Consider the following 17,751-nt stretch of genomic DNA (forward strand, 5'->3'; position numbering starts at 1 on the left):
TATTTAAATTCTGTTGGTCAAATAATGATTTTGCAGAACTGACAGATCAAGGGCCTGTACCTTTTCTGTAAGATATAACAAACTTAAAGATGAATATAATTAAGTGGTATTGCTGTATATTTCTTCTGGCTAAGGGTTTAGGGGATTTTGGATATTTAATTTATTTCATAAAACAGTTGTTGCTCTACTTTATAACTCCACTCAAGCTGCATTGTTAGTGGTGACACTAAGCATTAGAGTGGCCAACCTTGTATTAACTTTACTTTATATATTCAAAACACATAATTAAAACACAGGACTTTTCTTTTGCTTTGAAAACAAAACAGAAATCATCTATCTTGTGTCAGAATGCAGCTGGTAAGAACAACAGCTGATAATATCATTACACCATCCAGACAGAACAATTAAGATTAAATAATAGTCAGGAGCGGCCTTAGGTCAACTGGTGCCCTAGGCAAAAGGGCTCCACGGAGCCCCCCACCACACTACCTGGTGCCCCCATCCTGGTTTACCTACATCAAATAAATACTGGAAAACTGCCCCTGCTAGAGTGGCTCCCTAGGCGGCCACCTAGTTGGCCTATGCCTAAGGCCGGCTATGATAATAGTAGCGGGGTTTCAGGTAATGTCAGTTTGTTCATTTTTTCTACTAAAGTTATTTACTAAAACCTAATTTAGACAAGCATGACAGAGCCTCAGTGGAGTTATGGAAGTCATGAGTCATCAAAAGAACCAAACACTGACCAGGTGGCTACCTGTAAGTAGTGTCTGTTAGATATACTAATGAGGGTACACCAGTTAAGAGCAATATCTTCATAATGTGAAGCTTGCAGGACAATGGGTTGTCTGTGCATGGCATTAATAAACTTAGTGCTTGACCCACTGGTCTGGGCTATTAAAGGTTGATGCATTGTTAGGCTGCGGGTAAGCTGTGAGGTTGCACATGCCTTCCAGGTAGCAGTGATTGCAGATGTCACAGCCTCTGTAGGGAGGAGTTATGTCAGGAAGGACGTGCACATATCACTAGCAGGAATGCTCAGTCCCAAAACACCTGAAATTTCCTTATATGAAGGGAATAAATAGTATTATAGCATCCCTACCTGGGTCAGGTAGTGAATGAGCCATACAAATCTTACCATAGGAACAAATGGGCCTGGATCTTGCCTTGTATGAGAAATTAATGGGTTAATTCTGTACTGGAAGGGCAGTCATAGGGTGCATTGTGCAAGTAAACACATTTTAAAACCAAAGAGGTCATAAGTTCCTCAAAACATAAATCCTCAAGTTTGAAAACAAATCCTTTTCAGAAAGGCTTGAAGAGATGTTATTCTCCTCGTTGGCATATATACACTCCTCATGGATGATCTCTGAATTGTTTTTGTGGCAGTGATCACACTATCTTTTTTGAAATTCTGTGCCTTGAGCAAATGACAAAGCTAACAAAACTACTGAGGCATGACCACTTGAAAACAAAATGTTCAGTCACAACTTATCTATAGCACAATACACATAAAATTCATCCATATGAATTCAAATAAGTATATCTGCAGGAAGAAGAAAAGTTAAACAGTCACAGTGCCTTGTTAATTAGAATGTAAACAACAATCAAAAGCTCATTCAACCAGCTGTGTTTGTACAGTTAGAACCTATATGAGTGATCATCTTCAGCAACCTAATGCATACATTTAAGAGTGGTAATACTTAAAAGGGATTCATATATGACAGCAGCTCCAGCTTAGAAGCAGATTTTCCAAAAAGGTCAAAGAAAGTGGCTCACTAAGCAACTTCAAAATAAACTTGACATACAGGTTCTGAGACGGCACAATGGAACAATGGACAGTCAAGCTTCTTGAAAGCAAATAGTGCCCTGTATTGATTTATTAATTTGTTTGTTTGTTTATTTGTTTCACTTTGCTTACAAAGGTAGTGGACTGATCTCTGCTGGCCCATTTCAGCCACAGACTGGGAGTTATAACAGAAGCAAAGGTAAGGCATCGAAGTCCAATGAAGTCCTTGTTCCACTGTATTCAGCATTCATCAGACCTGTCATTGAGTGCAATGTCCCCTTTGGTATGTACCTAACCAGGCGTATCCAGCAAATGGAATGTCCACAGAAGTTCCTCACTAAAACAATACAGGGTATAAATAAAATGGCCTATGCAGACCACCTCAAGGCCCTATCCATGTATTCTGTCTCCTACATGTTTTTGAGAGGAGATCTATGCCTGGCATAAAGGGCATTGTCAGACCCCACTCAGATGGACCTCCTGCATATCCACAAAACACACAGCACAGGAATTATCTGTTCCAAAGACTTAAACTTTGCTTGTGATAGAAATAGGACCGGCTGGAGAGACAGGTTTGTATCCCAGAGACTACCCTATCTATGGAACAGGCTCTCCATCTATGTGAATCAGATTTCTTCCTTAACCCAATTCAAGTGCAACTTAGATAATTGCATGGGAAAAGGAAATTCATCCTTGGTTTGACACCTATGTCTCTAATAGATACAGGCAACCTGTGAATGGTTCATCTCCCAGGCCCCTGCTTGTAAATGTTTAATCTCCCAAACCCCTGCTTACACTTATTAAGGGTATCAGAATATGTCAGAGATTTGGGATGTATGGCTAAGATTAAAAAGGCCCTTGTAGTCATTAACCTAGTAAACACCTAGGAGCTTATGAACCTATAAGAAAAAAAGAGAGATTTAACAGAAGAGAGGTTAAAAGAAAACAGTTTCAAAGTAGTCATGGAGGATTGAAAGTAAAGTATATAAAATTCAAAACTATTAAACATGTGCAAAGCTAACATTAAAACTTACATTTGTTTACAAAAACGAAGACTCAGAACATTAAAAACACTGAAAATGTGCACAGTTTATACATATTCACAAAGCGGGAATCTGGAATTCCTTTCATATTACACAGTCATACCTCATACATTGTAATTTGTATTCCATGTTGTTCCAACTGTATCAGTAACAGACCAGATTAGTAAGTAAGCAGAATAAATGAGAAATGAGAATATGGAAAGTTGTTCAATGAGGCTGTAAGACTAGCTAATAAAATGTGAAGATGTTCTACAGAGGTCACAAGGAACACTGAGAAGAAATATCTGGTGGAAGTTGTTATAGTTAGATTAGCTTGTGTTATAGGTGGATCTCTGAAAGACTAACAGGTGGATCTCTTTGGTAGGAAGCTTAGTAGTTGCCCTCTAAACTTGTTGTACTCAGAAATGTTACAGATTTTACTTGGGAGTGTGCTCCATAAATGTGACCACAAAATCCACATCAAAATGCATGGTCTGTTGAAAAAAGGTTACCTGCAGCCCTTATAAACACAGCTTCATTGTTGGGATGGAGGAAACTTTCACATGCAGTTTTGTTTACAGCCACTTTGTGGCTTAAAAGTGGAGTACTGTCACGGTATTTAGTTTCATTTATAGTGCAGATGAGAAGTACACCCATGCATTCTTTTACCGTGAGATATTTGACATGCTGCGAGGGCGATGATATGATGTTCTGTTTTACGTGAGAAGAAAAACAACCACTAGATTCTATTAGAGAGAATCTAGAGGTCTTTGAATTTTTTTGTGGAGCCAGAGGTGGATGGTGATAAACTCTAGCAGTGGTTGTTGCATACTTTTATCTATAGCATCCTTCATTCTGGAGAAAGGAAAAGCAAGATGATTTGTGACATCCAAACAAGGTACAGTTAATTTTAGCTTTCACATTGGTGATGAGCAATGACATATTTAAGCTTGGATCAAGGGCGAGTCATAAACTTTTGAAGGAGTAGATATGTTCTATGCTATGCTCTGGATTTTGTGGTCATTAAACATGCTATTATTATTTGTTTTTTTTTTTTGTTTGTTTGTTGTTGCTCTACATAGCAAACAAAATATACTCTATTAATTTTATGAATGAAAGCTAAGTTTGGAGTACTTACCTTCAAGTTTACCCCGCAGAGGCACTGTTCAAGTCCTCTGCTGTTATAGGAATCCTTTTCAAGCATGGTCCTGCATACAATATTAAAGTTTAATAAAGTGGAATTCTATTTTTTTTTACTTTATTTCTTAATATTTTGCCACATTAATTTCTCTGGCATCAGTTACAGCTTTTGCAGGCTGCACATGTGTGTACTCATAGGATCATAGGAAGTTACTAGGCTATTGGCCCTGAGGCCCTTACAAGCCTAGCCAAGAATTTATCCAATGTTCCAACAAGTCAGCACCCTATGCCACTGTCCAGCAGGGACATAGATGGAATCCCAGGAGTGTATTTTCTGTTTCCCATCCAGTTATCTAGGTTGTGCTTAAAAAGGTTTAATGAGGTACTCTGCTTTACGTGGAGAGGGAGTCTATTCCACAAAAGGGGGAGTCTCTGTGACACATATCTGTCCTATTGATGTCACAGACCAAGTTGAGGTCTCGTGTATGCGTTACTCGAGTGGAGCTTGACTTGCGGATATGCAGCAGTCCCATCAGGATGGGGTCTGAGATTGCTTTGTATGCCAGACAGAGTTCACCTCTAAGGAGTCTGTAGGAGACTGAGTAGAGAAACATGGCTTTTAGCCTATCTGTGTAGGGTAGATGTTTGAGGCCCTGGATTCTCTGGGTGTGGAATCTCTGTGGTCTCTCCAGCTGCTGCATGTGCTTTGTGAGGTACATGCCGAAAGGGGTATTGTACTCGATAATCGGTCTTATAAGGGAAAAATACAGGGATGTTATAACCACCTTGTCCCTGGATGAGATACTCTTACAAATGAGGTGGGCCATGTAGAAAGCTTTCTGTACAACGGAGGCAATATGGTGGTCAAAAGTCATTTTGCTATCAACCTGGGTGCCCAAGTCCCTCACAACTGATTGCGTGTTCAGTGCCTTATTATCAATGTGATCATTTGTGTGGACATCATTCTCCCCAAAAGGGATGATGATGCAATTTTTGGCATTCAGTTCGAGGCCTTTCAGGCACCAGTCATTTGTCTGGATGAGACCCTTTTGAAGGATCTCCACATCACTAGGGCAATTGATGACAGCACCCAGCATGCTGCTATCTGCAAACTTGGTCAGCCATAGCCCACTAGATTTGTCCTGCACCTCTGCAAATTATATCCCACACAGCACAGGCCCCAAGACCGATCTCTGGGGTACACCGCTTGTTACAGGTCTACTACTTGAGGTGGCTTCCCCTATTTTGACTAGGTGGGTTCTATCATTGAACCAGTTTTCTACCCATCTGGTAACATATGGATTGATGCCTAGTTGAGAGAGTTTATCTATTATACCTGAGTGGGGAATAGTGTCAAAGGCCTTGGCCAGGTCAAGGTAGGCGGTGTGAACCGTCTTCTCCTAGTCTATGGCCTTGGTGACTGTCTCAAAGAAGTCGACCAAATTTAACAGGCATAACCTCCCCTTGACAATACCAAACTATGTGGGATCAAGTGTCTGGAGGTTACAATGTCCTTGTTAATGAGGTCCGTGATAATTCGGGGCATGGCCTTGCAGATCATTGGGTCCCATTCTTAGGTGAGGGACTGGCCCACTTCACTACACTCTCACCCCAGTTCTCCAAATGCCCCCATGCTTTTAAATTTATAATAACACTAGCTCCCAACTCACTTTAACCCTAAGCCACACCCATTTCAAGACACAGTCATTTAAAAAAAAGAAACTACACCAAATTAAATCCTATCTCTACTGCATTTCCAGGACCTATTACATCACATTCGATCAGCAATTACTGTTCAAGCTGAACAACTAAAAGCTATAGTTATTACAAGCATATACCTAACAGCCCACCTAACCTGCTACTTTTTGACACAATAAAAACACTATATTCCAATGGCATGACTCTCTTTGAGTTATCTTCCATTTTTTTCTAAAAGTTTTAATACTACAAACATGCAGCAAATCTTCAATAAATAACACATAATTCTGGTGGTCAAATGCAAAACCTATACTTATGGCTACACAAGCAAGTTCAATCCTATAATAAAACAAACACCAACTATTTATCATTCAACACTGTCATGATTTACATGTCTCACAATAACACACATCTTTCCCTTTTTTTATTTATACTTTCAGGTGACATCCAGTTAAACCCAGGACCAACACACCTGAAATTGACCATTATGCGTGCATACAGTATAAATAATTAATGTCCTCAGACTGACATATAGCTAAAACATAACCAGCCATCCATACTGGGAATCACTGAATCCTTGCTAAAAGGTATTACCTACTTACCTCACTGTATCTCATATGATTACACTACCTTTTATAAAAATAGTCCTAGACTTAGACACAATGGTGGAAGTGCCATCTTAGTCAGAAACTCCAACAGCCCTTCACTCACTGCAAACATTAATGCTTGGAATGCCTCAGATACATTTTAACCATTCATACTGGTTACCACATCAGGCCATGCTAAAATATGTATTGGGTTCAAATACATTCCCACACCTACTACTATAACACAACCTGAGAGCATTTTCGACACCCTCATGCAACTCTCCAAAAATAAAGAAAATAATCGTAATGGGTGATGTCAGCTTAGATTTCCAAGGTGCATTAAAAAAGAAAGTACAAAGCCTTCTGTTAAGCAGAAAACTTATACAATTTGTTAACACAGATACTAGTCCAAATTCAACCAGTTAGACATCTTCACTGCTAGACATCATCCTTATTAATAAGGCAGAAAAATGCAAAGCTATGCAAGTCCTCCCAAACTCTATTAGTGACCTCTTCCAAGTCATAAGCACCAGGCAGCTTAAAATGACTAAGCATCCTCCCTGGTATAGTACAACCAGAAACATGTCAGAAAATTCTAAATATGCTTTGATATGTGAGATACTTAAAATAGATTGGAACCTACTCTGTGAGTCTACATGCCCTAAAGTAGCATTAACTATTCTCATTAATACCCTAACTCCCATGCAAATACCCTTGACCCAATAAAAGCTAAAATGAAACAAGGTTTGATGGCTAATTCCAAATATATTACAGGTAGTTAAAGGGAGAGAAACAGCATGGAAATGTGAAAAAAACCTCAGTGATCCAAAATTAACATGAACTCTATCTTACCCTTAGAAAACCTAAATGAAACATCACCAATACAGCCAAAACAATCTACTTCTGAAAACTGCAACATACAACCACACACACACACACACACACACACACACACACACACACACCACAACCACACAGACCACTCAGAGAATAAAGCACAACATAAGTAATCCACCACAATATATTCAAACACAATTCAACAGCATCACCAGCCCCAGACCTTCTGAACATTTACACAGTTATCTTAACTACCAATACTTTCATTACAGATCTATTACAAAAAAACACTTAGTAAATGTCTTCCCCCTACTCTCGCTGACTTTGTACCTCTCTGGTTCCAAAACTAAATAAGAAAGCTTTTATTAGTACCACTGTCCAGTGAAACAATAAAGCCACAGATAATTCAATATGAAAGTCCATTTAATGAATATACTCCAAGCAGATGCAGTAGCACACCAATCACATAAATGTTTTAACCACTCCGTTTTCATTAAAAACACTTCGTCAGATGCGGGCCATGTTTAATCAACTCACTTTATATACCATAAAATGATGATATCACAAATAAACTAACCAATAATAAAAATACATGAATATTAATTTAATATTCATGTATTTTTATTATTGGTTAGTTTATTTGTGATGTCATCATTTATGGTATATAAAGTGAGTTGATTAAACATGGCCCGCATCTGACAAAGTGTTTTAAATGAAAACGGAGTGGTTAAAACATTTATATGATTGGTGTGCTACTGTATCTGCTTGGAGTTTATTCATTAAATGGACTTTCATATTGAATTATCCATGGCTTTATTGTTTCACCAGACAGTGGTACTAGTCTTGGTTAATAGTTTTCTTTTTTTGGTACCTGTTTGCAAACTTTTCTTGGATTTAAAGCTTTCATTAGGCCATTATCTAAAGTAGCAACACTTAAAATTACTTTGGATTATAAACCAATAGCTAATGTAGATTACTTAGCTAAACAGCTCAAGAAACTCATATACAAACAAATGTCCGTGGACAATGAAATAGATAGGGGAGCAAGAAGCAATGCAGGGGGAGTGTGACAGGTTCGGTCACAAACCCCCTGCATTGTAAAAGTGTCATATGGCCATAGCTGTCAACTGTGCAAATTTTAAAGAATGCCCATATGCCTGCCACACATACATCTTACCCTCCCAGAGCAACAAAGAAGTACAAAGCCATAAATAATGGAGGGCAAAGCCACAAAAATAAGGACACATTTTAAATATTGCACTGGCAAACCGAAAAGCTGATAGAATAAAAGGTTTGCAGTAGCATGGACTTCCTGCAGGGTATGAAGACTGAAACACAAATGTCTGCCATGCGAACGTACCATACAGCCATAGCTGTTTACTGTACAAGTGTCTGCAGAATGCCCAGATGCCTGCCTTACATACTTCTCACCCTCATAGAGCAATAAAGCAGTACAAAGCCATAAATAATGGGGGGGGGGGGTCAAAGCCACAAAAATAGGGACATGTTTTAAATATTGCACTGACAAACCCAAAAGCTGATAGAATAAAAGGTTTGCAGTAGCATGGATTTCCTGCAGGGTATGAAGATTGAAACAGAAATGTCTGCCATGTGAAAGCACCATATGGCCATAGCTGTTAACTGTACAGGTGTCTGCAGAATGTACAGATGCCTGCCTCACATACTTCTCACCCTCTTAGAGCAATAAAGCAGTACAAAGCCATAATTAATGGGGGTGGGGGCAAAGCCACAAAAATAGGGATATGTTTTAAATATTGCACTGATAAACCCAAAAACTGATAGAATAAAAGGTTTGCAGTAGCACAAAATTCTTGCAGGGTATGAAGACTGAAACACAAATGTCTGCCATGTGAAAGCACCATATGGCCATAGTTGTTAAGTGTACAGGTGTTTGCAGAATGCCCAGATGCCTGTCTCACATACCTGTCAACCTCCTAGAGTAACAAAGCTGGACAAGGCCATAAATAAATAAAAATATTTTTTTCCATACTAAGGTATGTTTAAGCATAGCTGAGTGGGTGTGCACGTTATGGCCCTCTGCCCAGCATTGCTTAAACACCCAGAGGAGATAAATAAAAATATACAGCTAAACTTCAAATGTGGGATAGTGTCATGGTTAGAGTTGTGACTTTGTACGCAGGTGTTCATGGTTTGAGTACCAAGGCAGGCACTTTATTTTTACATAGGAAAACAGTGTTAAAATTATTTTTTTTGTAAATGATGTAAATGATATTTGTCAACCAGGGTAGTGTAGCTGGTCTAAAATGGAAGTGTGAGTGCATATAGCATGTGAAACCACCCATGTATACACAAGATCCCATACAGTATAATTACATCCCTTGGTATTGTAATGAAAGCACATAGAGGGATGTTATGTAAAGAAAATCATATAGACTTACTAAAAGAAGGCATTATTCTAATATCTTTAAAAAATTAAAAGTGAGCAATGATTAGTAGTGCTCAGCTATGCTTAGCCAGTTAAAGCAATGCTTAGATATGAATGCTAAGCAATGGTCAGCTCAGCTAAGCAGATGTGCTTATTGTTAAGTAATGCTCAACAATGTCTCCTTTAAGCATTGCTAAAATCAGCTTACCGGGTTTGCACACCGCTAAGCTGTGCTCAACTTTTTCAAAACTGACCAATGATGGCAAAGGGCAGGAATATGGCCTTATGTAAACCACACAGGCGGGAACATAGCCAGTACCTGTTATAGTTTAACCTGTGCAGGAACCATGGCTGGTGTAGATGAGGGTTCGTGCTTTAGGGTGCAGTGCATCATGGAGTCCAGGGTCATGGCTGGACTCCTCATAAGTAGTCATGATGAGAGACTGCTGCAGGGCCAGTACCAGGGCTCACAATATAAAGTGGAGGCCTGTGACAGTGTTGCCCATGATCTCACCAGTGCTACTGGCATCTCTTGAACTGGTGAGCAGGTCCGGCACCACTATGATGACTTAAAGTGGAGGTAGGGGGCAGTCTTGGACCAGTGGATCCAAGATGCCAGGGACAACCATGCTCCAGCAGTTTGTAAGTATCACAGATATAGGTGTACCAAATTCTAGCTTGAGGATGTGATAGACAGGTATGCATGCTGTTTTTTTTCCTCCCTTACAGCTTCAGCAGAGAGGGCTAGTAACATCGATGCCCATGCTGAGACTGCAACAACAGGCTGGTGAGTAAAAATCTATTTTGCAGTATATTGTGCAAATAACTAAGAATGAGTCCATTGAGTACTGCTAGTAGGTATACTGTTACTGTGTTAACTGAATAAATAAAGTTTTTCTGACCAATATTGATCTGAAATAAACATCTATAACACAAACTGTTGTGTTTACTCTGGTAAGTTGTTGTAGACTTAAAATGGTGCTGTAACACAAGATATAAATACCCTGTGTTAACCTTTGCTTTCCAGACTGTAGTAATTCAAGGTACACTATCTGGCATGCATGCATCACAGGATTACAAGTTCAGACTGTCTAAGAGACTAATAGACAGAAACCAGAGAAACAAGAAGCAGCAGTTCCCCAGTGTGATGATAAATAGCTTAGTTGTTATTTTGTACACCCAGACATGGTTCAAATCCAGGGAGTAGTACTAAGATGTGTACATATCTACACACAAAGAATCAGGAATATATGTAAGAACAGTCAGGTAGTGTTAACAGATATTTTCTCCACATGTTTTACAGGTAAGGAACTGTAGTATCTGTATGAAGGGTATAATAATAAACTGTGTACAACTGTTCAATTGCCCACCACATGCCTGCAAATGACAGCAGAAAAGGTACATACAACATGCACACTTCCCGATACATGTCTCTCAATTGTCACACTGTCACAGCTAGTGGTCACTGCTGCCAATAGCCCTGGACACAGATAGGAAACCAGTTGAAGTATGCCAGTAGCACACTCACATAACTGCAGTTCAGGGTACCCCTTCTGTGCCAGATATGTAACCCTGACATGTACGAATCACCTCTAGTCATGTACCCAGAGTTGTCACAGTTTGCCCCATACCATTCCAGGCTGACAGTTTAATAGGTATGTTTGTGCTACAGAAGCTATGGGCCATAGGTAGATGTAAAGTGAGGGCAGACCCATAGAGTATTGAGCAGTATTGTTGTGGGAAATAAAAGCATAAACAGTTGTTAATGGACTTTTTGTCTCTCCCCCTTATTTGCATCAATAATTATTATTCCTATATCACAGGTATGTTGTTCTCCAAACCTAATGTTGGGACTTGTGTTCTATTATTGTTCATATATTTGATTGGTTGCATGTTAACATGCCTTGTTCAAATACCATTGTTGGTGGCCTGTTGCCGTCAATACTACTGGCATGCTGTTACGATGAATACTGTTGTTCCATTTATGCATGTGTTCTGTTCGCTATGCAACTGTTTCAAATCTGTTTTATGTGGTTAATTGGAACACCCATGCATGCTGTTATAAATAACCATGAAATGTGTTGTTCAAGACTAACCAATATATTTTGCAAAACCTCAACACCATAGCATGTTTGGGAAGGCAGATCCTGGTGGATCCCTTTGTCCCACCTAATCTGGCCATGGCACCAGGCCCTAGCATGTCTGAGAACAACCTGGAACTTCCTCATCCATTGATCCTGCACCACCTTCACATGGAACCACCTCAGGGGATGGGGCCTGTCCCTTCTCAGGAGAGGGCATGGACAAAAGCCTGTCATCCACAGTCAGTTCCGGAGTATGGTGAGCAGCGTCATCTGAACAGAGTTGAATGATGGCTGCACCAGATGTAGGGCCACCTGGTTCACCTCAAGGGTCAGGCTGCCCCTCCTGTCCATCCCCAAGCACAGCCACCTTTGGGGTCATGAAGCTGCAGTGGTGACTGCCCATGGGTGGGGACCTCAGTCCCACTGTATCCATTTGGGGGCTCATGGGCTTTGGATTCCCACCCATCCTCCCCATCAAAGGTGTTTACCCCCTCATGTGTTATATACTGCCCCAGTCTGCTGTCTTGTCTGTCTTGTCTGTCTGTCTCCCTACTCAACCTACCTCCCCAGAAATACCTACAGTCCTTCCCCAACATCCCACTCTCACCTTTAAAAAAAAGAGCATCTGTTCAAAAAAAAAATATTGCCTCATAAATATCTGTCCATTTTGCACACGTGTCCACTGGGCACATGTAATCCAGTCCAATTGGCTTGACAACACATTTCTGTTGTCCTCACCCCTCTTTCTGGGGTTTGAGTGTCCAAATTCACCTCCAAAGTCTGTACAAATGCACTGCTGTTGCTGTATAAGAAATGGACAGCTATGGACCTTCCCTACACCCATCCTGCACATCCCTAGCTACCTTTCATATTGTTTTTCCCTCTGCATGCCCCTTTTTTACCACTTTCCTGTCACCCCTTTTTCTTTTCTTTTAAAGAAATTAGCGCAGGTGTAAGTAGGAATAAGTGCCGCTAAGTGAAGCCAAAATGGACTAAACATGTTTTGGCATCGCTTAGCGTCATGCAAAACCATGCAAACCCACTTAAAGCCACTTACAACTGCTTTAATCACTCTGTCTCCATCAGCCTCTGTTCTGCCCAGCAGCAAAATAGATGACTGTGGTAGGTCTTGAACCCAAGACACTGCACACTATAGTCAGAGCAATGTAGCACTACACCATTTGAATTTGAGCTGTAGGAATTTCTGTTGATTTTTCAAAAATATCATGCAATAGAGACATTCAACATTAGGGAAAAAGCTCTGTGGAATCAGTAATGTTTTGTATATATAAATACACACACACACACACACACACACATATATATATATATATATATATATATATATATATATATATATATATATATATTATAAGACTTCTTGAAGACAGAACTTATTAAAATAAGCGTCAGAGAGTCAATCTTTAGTGCTTTCATCCAGTTTTATTGTGCTGGACTTCATCAGAAATGTATAAAATTACAGTCAAAACTGTCAATATATAAGGAATAATAATGAGTTAGTGACATCAAACAATTAGAACCAATGAGAAGCCATACTTTTAGAGACATGAATATTCATGAGAACACTAAAATATGAATACTCAACCAATGTACAGTAAATCATGAATATGTAATAGAAAACTATAATCCCTAAGTAATACTAAATAAAGATTAACAGCTTAACGTTATCTGTTCCATTTCAAAGCACATCTAATGTTTATGTGTTCATTTAAGCCTGGTGGGCTTCAGCATTTAATAAAAGTTGCAAACATAATTCTTTAACTTCTAGTAAAGTGTTTTTGTCTCCAAAAAATAAAGGTACATAGTCTAATACAAAGAAACTAAATCCAGTAAAGGTAGTACAAGAAATGCTGTGTTTAGCTAATGCATTATTAGGATTGCCCTTTCTAATAGCTGTAAGGTGTTCTTTAATTCTGGTAGAGAGCTTATGTATGGTTTTGCCAATATAGAATGAAAAACAGGTGGTACAAATAGCAGCGTATACAACAAACATAAAATTACAATCAAAATGACCTTTGAATTCAACTAAAATTTGTTGTGTTTAAAGGTATAACTATTACAAGTGAAGATCCATTTACAAACTATGCATTTATTACAAGTGAACATACCTTGAATTTGGTGAGCAACAGGTAGAGATATTAGAAAGGGGTGGTCTCTGTTTTCTAAAATTAATTGTAGAGATTTAATTTTCTTGTGTGTAAAGACTGGACTAGAACCCAACTTCAAGTTGATATCCTGACTAGTGGTCAAAATATCCCAATTATTGTAAAACACTTTTTTAATAGCATTAGAGTCTCTACATATGGGAATGGGGAAAGAAGAACATCTATCGGTTCCAGTGTTGGTGGGTGTAGGAGAATGTTGAGAAGGAGAGAGACCTGTAGGTGTGGAAGGTATATAGTTATTATATGAAAGCACATTGTTGTGTTTAGGCGTAAAACCATTTAAAATGATGAGAGGAAACTTGATGTGTCTTAGTGATTTTACCTCTGTGAAAATAGATTGTAACAAGTTATAAGGGTATCCTCTATCTAATAAGAATTTAGTAAAAATGAGACATTCATTTAAAAAGGAGGAATCATCAGAAATAATTCTGGAAAGTCTAATATATTGTCCTTTAGCCATGTTGTGCTTAATAAACTGGGGGTGCATACTGGAGTAGTGTAAATAATTATTTCTGAAGGTGCTTTTCCTATAAATAGAGGATGTCCAAGAAAGTGTGTTGGAATTAAAAGTGATTTGTATGTCTAGAAAGTTAACCACTTTACCAATGGCTGACATTTTAAATTTAAGGAAAGAATACTATTAGATATCTGACTAATAAATCAATGAAGATTGCTATCAGTACCCCTCCATACAAAAAACAGGTCATCAATGTATCTTCTATAAAGGTATACCTGATTAAAATCCAGTAGAGATACCAAGGAATTAATTTCCCACCAAGCTAGTACCAAATTAGCATAGGCCGGTGCTAATTTAGCCCCCATAGCAACTCCCTTAGTCTGATAAAATATCTTGTCTGTGAAATAAAATAAATTGTTAGTTAAAACCAAAGAAGTTAAAGTACTGATGGTGTCACTACTATCTGGACAAAGATTAGTACACTTATTAAGATAGTTGCTTAGATAAGAAATACCTATATCATGGGGAATATTAGTGTATAAAGATTCTATATCCAAGGTAATTTCTTAAATTTGCTACACTCGAATCCACCTCCTTGCTCTGACATTATTCTGGTTACCTTGGATATTGAATCTTTATACACTAATATTCCCCATGATATAGGTATTTCTTATCTAAGCAACTATCTTATCGATCTGAAGAAGAACTATTCGAAAGCGCTTATCGTTGGACAAGGGACTTATTTTTTATTATTTTTGTTCTCATTTTGTTATATTTTATTTCTTTCATTCAATTCTGGATTTTAACAGAACTTTTATTATTGGATTGCACAGACAGTTCATTTGCTTTTCAGCACAGTGTTAGCCTGGGTGAACTAGCTGTCTTTTGGTGTGTGGTGATGCCAGTGAGACCTCTGGCAGGACCAGTTCACATGTCCATGGCCAGAGATGATGAAGTGTACACCCTGCCATGTACAGTCCACAGCTGTCCAACATACCCCTGTGTAGGGCAGCCACATAGCATGACTGTGCGCATACAAACACACACACATCACCATCACAGCCAGGTCAACTCCAGACACACACACACCACCTCTGCTTGGCCCATTCATAGAACACCAAAACAAAAAGCAAGTTCCACAACGTGGAATAAAACAGCTATCAGACAAAAGACCTTCTTCAGTGCTGTTTTGGTGCTTTGGATTTTTTGTTTGCTGGTTCCACTTTATCATTGGTTCATTTTGTGTTTTCTTGACCATTCATAGAACACCCATCCAAACACACACACATGATATCAACCATATGGCCCAGCCTAGGCCTCTGGCAAACCCACACAACACCCTGTGCATATGATATCTGTGTCACATCCCTGTCATCCATACCACTGATGTAGGGACATGCTAATATGGTTCTGATGCACAGGGCGAATTATGTACAGTTTAGCTGTGCAATGCTGTGGAAGGTGTTGTCAGCTGGCATTTGTAATGGGTACACTTCAGAGTGTGTGCATCGTTTCAGCCATGATGCATAAATGGTGTTAGTAATGCTGACTGAATGTAGTCTCACATGCTGTATTCTCTTCATGTTCTAGGTGTCTGTGTATCAGCAGGATGTGGCCTTGCAGACATTGCCAATGAGGGGTATTGCAGAGTGGTAACACATTGTGTCATAGCCGAGGTATAGCTGTATATGTACACATTTACCAGGTCTGTGTAACAGTTATTGCATGTGCCACAGAGCTTATAGGGTTGAGGGGTGTATACAGGTAAGTCTATGGTGGTTGACATCAGCAGCTCTTGTAAAGTTGACAATGGTAAGTGTAATGGGCGGAGCACACCTCAGATTGGTAAAACCCACACCCCCAGAGGATATTGTATCAACCAAACACACAGAGAATATTGTTCCTACACACACAGTCTCTCTCACACATGCACACACACACACACACACACGCACACAGGATCACAGTTGCCTGTGTTGGGTTTGGAACTCCACCTATCTAGTTAGTGGTAGTACAGTCTTATGAGGTTATTGCAGGTGGCATGGAACTAATAGTGTGATGAGTGTTCCAAGGTACCTGTAAAGTGAATAACATCAAACGCTCTTATGAGGTATGGCCATGAGGGGGTGTACTGGGTAGGAAAGGATTCATAATACTGTCACCTATGGGTCTACAAACTCACAAACACTGATATACACACCAATGCACACACACACACACACACACACACACACACACACACACACACACACACACACACACACACACACACACACACACACACACACACACACACACAATTGCCAGTACTGACATTAGCAGCCCTGCCTATCATGTTATTCATTCCATACTGTAACATAGCTGTTGCACATGGCACAGGGCTTAAAGGGCTGATGAGTGTCTACAGATACCTCTACTACATATGTAAACAGTGGACTTCATAAAGTAGACCTGGGGATGTCTACTGGGAGTACCATGACCCAAAATTGTAAACCACAGCCACCCAATGCATAGAGTTCTCACTCAAATACACACACAAACATATACACTCACAGACATACTTTCCAGGACTAAGACTGGAACCCCTACCTACCTAGTTATTGCTATTACAGTGTTATGTATTTATTGCACATTCCACAATGTTTTCAAGGTGAAGAGTGTCCAAACGTAATTCTAAGGTGAACAACATCGCCAGGCCTTGTAAAGTATGGCAATGGGAGATGTACTGGGTGAGAATGGACTCAAAATACTTTAACCTAAATTTATACACATGTACAAATGCAAATACACTCAAACACACATTTGCCAGGACTGAGATTAGCAGCCCTGCCTATCTTGTTAGTCAGTCCATACTGTTACAGAGTTCCTGCATGCAGAATGGGTCTTATTGGGCTGAAAACTGTCAACAGATACCTCTAGGGTTAATGAAGACAGTGGGCCTTGTAAGGTGTACCTTGGGATGTGTACAGGGAGTACCATGGCCTAAAAATGTAACCCCCCATGGATATAGTTCTTACTCAAACATATACACAGGATACAGTTCTCACACACACACACTCACATGCACATTTGTCCAGACTGAGATTAGAACACCTATCTAGTTATTGCTACTACAGTGTTATGCATTTATTGCATGCATCACGGAGCTTATAGGGTGAAGAGTGTCCCATGGTTCTTCTAAGGTGAACAACATCACCAGCCATTGTAAAGTATGGCAATGGGCAGTGTACTGTGAGACTGAGGCCTCAAAATGATGGATCCTACAAATATACACACTTACACACATACTCACGTTTTCCAGGACTCAGAATAGAACCCCTACATATCTAGTTATTGGTGCTATAGTGTTATGCAGGTACCACTCACACCATGGGGCTTGTAGGGTGAAGAGTGTCCCAAGGTACCTGTAAAGTGAATAATATTACCAGCCCATGTAATGTATGGCAATGCGAGGTGTACTGGGTGAGAAGGGCCTCAAACTACTTTCACCTACATGTTTACACACTCACAAACACTTTTATGCACCTAATGCACACACACAAATATG

The sequence above is a fragment of the Protopterus annectens genome, chromosome 17.part0, assembly GCF_019279795.1.
Source record: "Protopterus annectens isolate FY-2018-M chromosome 17.part0, PAN1.0, whole genome shotgun sequence".
NCBI lineage: Eukaryota > Metazoa > Chordata > Ceratodontiformes > Protopteridae > Protopterus > Protopterus annectens.